Source organism: Herpailurus yagouaroundi, unplaced genomic scaffold, assembly GCF_014898765.1.
Source record: "Herpailurus yagouaroundi ecotype Mexico unplaced genomic scaffold, PumYag 346, whole genome shotgun sequence".
In the NCBI taxonomy this organism is placed as follows: domain Eukaryota; kingdom Metazoa; phylum Chordata; class Mammalia; order Carnivora; family Felidae; genus Herpailurus; species Herpailurus yagouaroundi.
In genome coordinates this window covers 1-7333 of record NW_024412563.1, presented here as the reverse complement: position 1 = coordinate 7333, position 7333 = coordinate 1, and the positions used below count along the sequence as shown (strand labels likewise).

At 52.8% G+C, this 7333-nt stretch overlaps 1 pseudogene; it reads right to left on the bottom strand.

Annotated features, from left to right (window-relative positions):
- Positions 1 to 157: 157 nt before the first annotated feature.
- On the bottom strand, positions 158 to 7330 carry LOC121021877 (neurogenic locus notch homolog protein 4-like; annotated as a pseudogene).
- Positions 7331 to 7333: the final 3 nt, after the last annotated feature.

Here is a 7333-nt window from a genome sequence, read left to right as displayed (position 1 = left end):
CGTCCTCCTACGCCGCCATCTTCCCTCCTTGTCTGTGAAACTTTTTATCTCTCCTATTTTGAATGATAGCCTTTCTGGATAAAGAATTCTTTGCTGCATATTTTTCTGATTCAGCACACTGAATATATCCTGCCACTCCTTTCTGGCCTCTCAATTTTCTGTGGATCTATCTGCTGCAAACCTGATCTGTCTTCCCTTGTAGGTTAGGAACTTTTTTCCCCTTTCTGCTTTCATGATTCTCTCCTTGCCTGAGTGAGAGGGACTCAGGATCGCCAAAGAAACTTGACCCCCTTCTTAATTCCAGAGAGATGCCTGATATTCCACTGCCTCTAGGGCACAGGTTGCTAAGTGGGTACAGCTCCAGAGCAATGGGCTTAGTCAGGCCCTGGGTGGTAGGTAGTTGAGACGCTCTAATGTCTATGACGCCCTTGTTTCCTAAGACTGTCCCTTCTCCCTACCCTCCCAAGCTCTCCTATCTCCCTGAAGGAGAGTCCAAAGACCTTTTCCCTCAGGAGTGCTGGTTGTTAGGGGAGATACTCCATGGCAACAGGTCTTAGAGAGGCTTGAGGCCAGAGCTCTCACAACTCTTAGGAGCCCAGACAGAGGCAGTGCCCTCCTTCCTCGTCCCCATGTTAAATATTGATGCTGCCCTAGTCCCCTGGGCTGGAGCCTAGTGTCTTCCACCCCTACTTGGCAATGGTTATCAAGGGTGGAAACTGCCTGGAGCCCGAGGCTGTGGTCACACTGTAACTTAGAGGCCTACCCACCGCCAACCTGAAGTCAGGGTTTTAGGCTCACGTGCAGGCTGGAGGAGTCTCACAGTCGTAGCCATCAAACAGACACTCTGCAGAGTCACACTGTGGGTGGCACTGCCCATCCCGGAAGAGAAGCCAACACCGGGAGTGGGAAGGACAGCCCTTCCAGGGGTCCGGGACCCCCAGGGAGCAGTCTCCCCCATCCCAATTTCCTCCAGGGCCGCTGCAGCCAGCATCACAGGCCCCATCTCCACCTCTGCCCTCACATCCCTTTGCTCCAGGCCTCTGACACCGGGGCCCTGGAGAGCTGGGAGGGCAGGAGCATCGGAAGGCTGGGGACCCCAGCCCAGGGATCTCTGAGCAACTGCCATTGTGTAGGCATGGAGAAGGAGGGCCACAGCCATGAGGAGCAGGTGGGGTCAGGCAGTCAGGGCCCCCGTAGCCATTGAGGCAGGCACAGCGGGGTGGAAAGCCAAGCTTGGGGGAGGGCAGACACAGGCCACCGTGGTGGCAGTGGTGGTGGCCACAGGAGGGGGCTCTGTGGTTGCAGGTGGGGCCCTCAAAACCCTGTGGAGAGGAAAGAGATGTTGGGGAAGGCCCTTGTATTATTCTTCCCACTCCCCCCCCAAGCAAACTCTCGGGTTAAGATAACACAGATGGCCCTAGAACCTCATATCTGGAAGGGGCCTCAGAGAACATCAGGTTTATATCAAGTCATTTTGTAGATGTTGAAACCATGGTCCATGGTTTTTTCACATAATGACATATTACACAGTGAAAACGGACGAACCACCGCTGTGTGCAACAACCTGGAAGACTAAACACTTAATAGAGTGGTATTAAATGAATATTATCTTAATCCTTGGACATAGGGTGATAAACTCTCTTTCTCTGGAAGGGGAAGAGGATAGAGGAAGACATAAGTACATGTGAGTCATCGTTACTGTTGCAATTCTTAGGTTAGGTTCCTGGGTATTATGTTGTAAGAATAATAAAAAGAAGGCCGTGCACAAACCAATGATGATAGTGTAACATGAACAAAGGCTTAAGATTAACCTGATTTCATGCATCTGAGGTCCACGCGTGCGCGCACACACACACACACACACACGTAAAAGAACTTACCCAAGGTCGCCCAGCTTGACTCTGGGGCCTTACCTTAGGCAGTGCCAATGATTTCTGAAAATCCATTCATGCTAACACCTGATCCTGCCTGCCCCCCTGAACTACTTCTGAGAGCCACTCATCGCCATTAACATGCGCTGGTTCTCATCAATAATTCCCACTCCAGTGCTCCCTAGACTCCCCTCTAGGATCCCACTCAAGCATTCTCACCTGGCACCAGTGTTGGGGGAAACAGAGAAGACTGCTTTGTGGTTACTTACCTGGAGGCAGTGGCAGGTGAAACCCAGGGGTGGTCCTGCTGTTGTCTCACAAGACCCTCCGTTGGAGCAGGGCTGGCTCTGGCAAGGGTCTGTCTCCACTTCACACCACTGGCCTGTGGCGGGTGGGGTTAGATGTCATATGCTACTTCAGTCATTGCCCCCTTCCTAGCTCATTACTGGGAATTGTAATGATTCCAGTACTCAGTACTACCTGCACAGGAAGGGATCCTGGGGCATATTCCCTGGGGTGGGGAGGCAGGGGGATGGACATGATGACTAGGCTGCCTTGTGGGTGGGGGTTGTCAACTCAGCTGTGCCACAGAGATGCCTACACACACCCTCCCAGGCCTCACCCGTGTATCCAGGCCGACATTGGCAGTGGAAGGCATTGGCCAGGGAGTGGCAGGCTGCAGTGCCTGGGGGGTGGCAGGGCTGGTCCAGACACTCATCTAGTCCCGTTCACAGCGCAGCCCCACAAAACCTAGAGGGCAGGTGCAAGTAGAAGCCCCCAGGTTTGGGTGTGCAGGTCCCATGGTTGTGACAGGGCTGGGATTGACAAGCGTTGGATTCCTTTGAGCAGTTCTGTCCATTGTAGCCTGGTGCACACTGTGGGCAAAGAGGGTCAGACAGGGAACCAATAATCCAGCCCATCTCAACAGTACAGGGGAGCCAGCTCAAGACAGTCTGCCCAATCCCTTCCCTACCTTCCAGTTCAGAGTATCACTCAACTGATCATCCCTCACAACCCTACGTAGCTTCACCCTTGTATCTCAACTCCATGCTATACCCTTGTTCAATAGTAGGCAATTTAACCACTCCAGCACTCCCAAACCATTTTATGATACAATGCTATTAAACATAGTTCTGTTTTGGGTAAGACCTCCCTCCCTCAATCACACGCCTGACAGCCAGGCTCTGCCATGCTTTCTTAATTAATTTGTAAGTGTTTATTGAATGCCTACTTTGTGCCAGGCACTGTTGTAGGCACTAGGAACATGAAGAAAATTAGAACTCATCCCTGCTTCCATGACGTTCTCAGTAAACCAGAGAGACAGCTAGCATTTATTGCATGATTTCTATACATAAGCTCCTAAAACCCTCCCAACAAACTTGTATGTGAATTATCTCATTTGATTCTCACTTTACAGAAAAGGCAAATGATTCCTGGAAAGACTGCATGACTCAGCTAGCAGGTGGCAGAGCTGGGATTCAGTGCAAATCTGTGACTTCATAACCAGTACCCTTAGCCATTTTCCCATTGTTTACCTTTCTGCTAGTGGGAGAAGGGTCATCGATGAGGTCTGTACCATGTGCTGAGTTCTTGCAAGAGGAAGGAGAGCATGTAAGAATGCAGTACCAGGCTTCAGAAAGGTGGAGCAAAAGGGAATTACAGAGAGTGTGAGGAGTGGCTGGAGGGCTGGGAGAAGCGGGTGAGGGGGTATCTTGGAGATATCGGAGGGAAGGAGTCTCAGGAAAGGGGAGGTAAAGCTGAGTGTTGGGTGAAGGGGTGTTTGCTACTAATGAGTACACTGCTCTTCTGTATGTTTGAAAATGGTCATAATAAAAAGTTAAAGAATAAAATTAAAAAGTTAAAGAGGATGGTTGGGGGATTTGCATCACACCTTTTATCCAAAGTCAGCCTTCTGAATACAGGCATCAGGCTGCTTGGACTTGAATCCCAGCTTTGCCTCTTCTGCTCAGTGATCTGAACCACGAGGGAGAGGCCCACACCCAGTCTGGAGAGAAGTTAGGGACATTTCCCTGAAGAAGGCACCTCTTGAGCACCGTCCAGTGGAAGTGGGTGGGGAAGGACAGTGGAGAGCCAGTATAAGGGGTGTGTAGGGAAGCCAACAGCAGCTGGAGCAGAGAGTAGGAGGGCGGGGATGTGGGGACATGAGACCTAAGAAGCAGGCAAGGCTGGGTCACCCTGGCCTTAGATTTCACTATCAAAGAGCCACAATGGGGCGCCTGGGTGGCTCAGTCAGTTGGGCGTCTGACTTAGGGTCAGGTCATAATCCTGTGGTCTGTGAGTTCTAGCCCCGTGTCGGGCTCTGTGCTGACAGCTCAGAGCCTGGAGCCTGCTTTGGATTCTGTGTCTCCCTCGCTCTCTGCCCCTCCCCCGCTCATGCTCTGTCTCTCTCTGTCAAAAATAAATAAACATTAAAAAAGAATTTTTTTTTTAAAAAAAGAGGTGGGCAGCCACTGAAGGGTTTTAAGCAGGGGAGTGACAGGTCAGCTTAACGTTTTCAACAGAGCACCCTGGTAGTGGAGTAAAGGTTGAGCCTATAGGTGGACAAGTGGGGAGGCAGGGACAATAGGAGGGTGCTCCATGTGTGGAGGAGGGTGGAAGGCAGCAAAGGCCTAGAGTGAGGCAGTGGGACAAAGGGTGAAGGAGGAAGGACAGAATTGAGAAAGATTTAGGAGGCAAAATGGCATGACTTGGTGGTTGGTTGGGTATGTGCGTAAAGGAAAGGGAAATGAATACATCACTGCACGCCCCCTCCACTGCTTTTCCCACATCCACCCACGCTTGTCTCCCCTACTGCTCTCCTCTAGACCGGCTTACCTGGCAGAGATACCCAGTGGGCTGGGCCATGCACGTGGCCCCATGTTGGCAGGGCCTGGACTCACATGGGTTCACCCTGTCCTGACATACGCTGCCTTGGAATCCAGGGGGGCAGTGGCAGAAATAGGAGGAGCCACTGCCGATGCAGAGACCTCCATTCTGGCACAGGGAAGAAACTTCTGTGCCTGAGAAGAAAGGCAAACAGGGATAGACAAAGCTAAGTTAGGTTCTCGGGGGCCTCAGACACAGAGCAGAGAGGCTCATGGGGATCACTGCCATTCCTGGGGTGGGTGGAGGCCACTTGGAGCCCGAGGAGTCAATAAATTCTGGTGCTGAAGAGGCTAAGACATCAAGATCCCCCTCCTGCCTGTTCTGCCAGAATAGAGAGAGATCCCGCTTGTTAAACTTATTAGAGCATTATAGGCAACTGTATTCTTGGCTTAAAACAAGTCTCAAGGAAGAAAGAACTCAGCGGAAACTTTAGGTGCCTAAGTCTGTCCCCTGAATTGGCATCCTGTGATGTTCTCTCCCTGTGATTCCCATCCCCTAACCCCACAGTAGTCTCTTTCCTGAGTTCTGCTCATATTAAACCTCATTGGAATGAGGGGGAGAGTATTCTTTCACAAGGGGGTTGGTGTAACATGAAAATGATTGGGAGCAGCAGCTGAGTGAAGTTGGGTTAAGTGTGATCCATTCTAGCTGAGTTATGATGATGGTGACAGAGTTGAGTTGCTTCACATGGAGTTATGTCTCAGGGGTTGTGATAAACTGGAGTCTTGTTGTCCGGGTTGGTTGGTGTTGCTTGAGTTGCTTTGAGCATGGTGATAGGAGGGCTGAGCTATAGAATCAGCAGTAGTGGTTGGTCTGTGTTACTTTGACTCTTAGTTGGTTGTTTTGGTCAAAGGTTGTATGTGGATGCCCTTAGGGATCGGGTGGAGAGGGACACCCGTTCTCTCTTCATCTGTTCCCCAGGTGGTCCTTGGGTTAGTACCTTGGCTCAAAACAGCCTTCTGGGAGGAGGACAGGGGAAGGTTGCAGAGAGGCCCGGTCCATCCCTGGAGGCACAGGCACTGGAAGGAGGGCCCAGTCTGGAGGCAGTGGGAATTGTGTGGACAGGGCTTCTGGGCACAGATGTCCACCAGAGTCTGAGGTTTAGGAGAGAGCATGGGGCCAGACTGAGTGTCATGTGTTCAGGCCCAGAGATGGTCTTCTGCCAGCTGCTCAAAATCCTTACCTGTCAAGCTCTCTCCTGAATGGTCTGGGGCCAGGTGATAGCCTCCCTCCCCCACCCCCACATCCCAGAACAGTTCCTGGGATCAGAAATCCTTTCCTCACTTCTACTCCACGCAAACCTCAAGCTAGAGCTCACATCCCAGATTCCACAGCCCCTTTTATGTGGTTACCTTCCCAAGCTCCCTGCTCTTCTAGTCCCTGAGACCCTCCCTCTAGAGCCCTTCAGCCACCGCCCTCCTCAGCACACTTGGCTCAGCACCCCTCACCTGGCAGCTGTCTCCTGTGTAGCCAGGGGGGGCAGAGGCAGTGGGGACCCTGAGGGCCATCTGGGCAGGTTGCCCTGTTCCTACAGGGGCTGGACAGGACAGAGACAAGGCATGGTGGGAGGCAGTCCCGGCAACCAAAGGGGAGGGAGTGTGTGATGCGGTGATGAGATAGGAAACCAGAAAGGGAGTCATGGTGAAAGGATGTGGGATGTGGAATTCAAGGCAGCCTGGAGCCCCAGAGGAGATGGACAGGAAGGGTGGGAAGGCTGAGGGGCCCCTTCCCTTCCTCTAGGGGTCTTTGCTCACTTGTCTGCACAGCTAGGACGGGTCCTTCCCTCACAGCGCCTTGGAAGCCCGCAGCACAGAGGCAGGAGGAGGTGCCAGGCCTGTTCACACAGGTACCCCCATTGAGGCACGGGGCTGGAGAGAGGAGGCTGTGAGGGGTTGGGTTCCTTACCCATACGTGGGCTGTGACCTTAGTCACACCCCGCACAGGACATACACGCACTCCCTGCTGCTCCCATCAAAACTGCAGCTCGTGGTGGCCAGTGGATTTTTATCAGACGGCACCAACACACCCTGACCAGTTCCTCCATCCACCTGTGGCCCAGCCCCAGAACATGGTAGGTACTCACCAGAGGCACAGTGGTCAGTGCTTGTCTGGCAGCGGGGCCCAGTGTGGCTCCGAGGGCAGGTGCAGGAATAGCCCCCAGGGCTGGGGCTACAGGAGCCACCGTTGAGACAGGGCCCTGAGTGACAAGCCGTTAGCTCCTCGCTGCAGGTGGGGCCTGAGGGAAATGAGTGGGGTCTGAGAAAGGGCATCCTCTTCTCTGTCTTCCTCCACTTATCTCCCCTTCCTTTTCCTCATCCCCATCCCTTTTGTCTTCCATCCAACCTCTTTTCTTTTCTTACCACCTCCTGCATATCGCCTGTGTTCCCTGCAGCACATGCCCAGTTCTCCTTGGTGGTGACCAAGACCCAGAGGCCTAGGACACATGCCTCTACTGGTCTTGCTGTTGATTAGAGGTGGCCAGCCCAGAATGTCTGTGGTTTGGGAAGGGCCTCACCTGTGTAGCCTGTGGGGCAGGTACAGTTGTAGCCCGAGGGCTGGGGGTGGCAGGTCCCCCC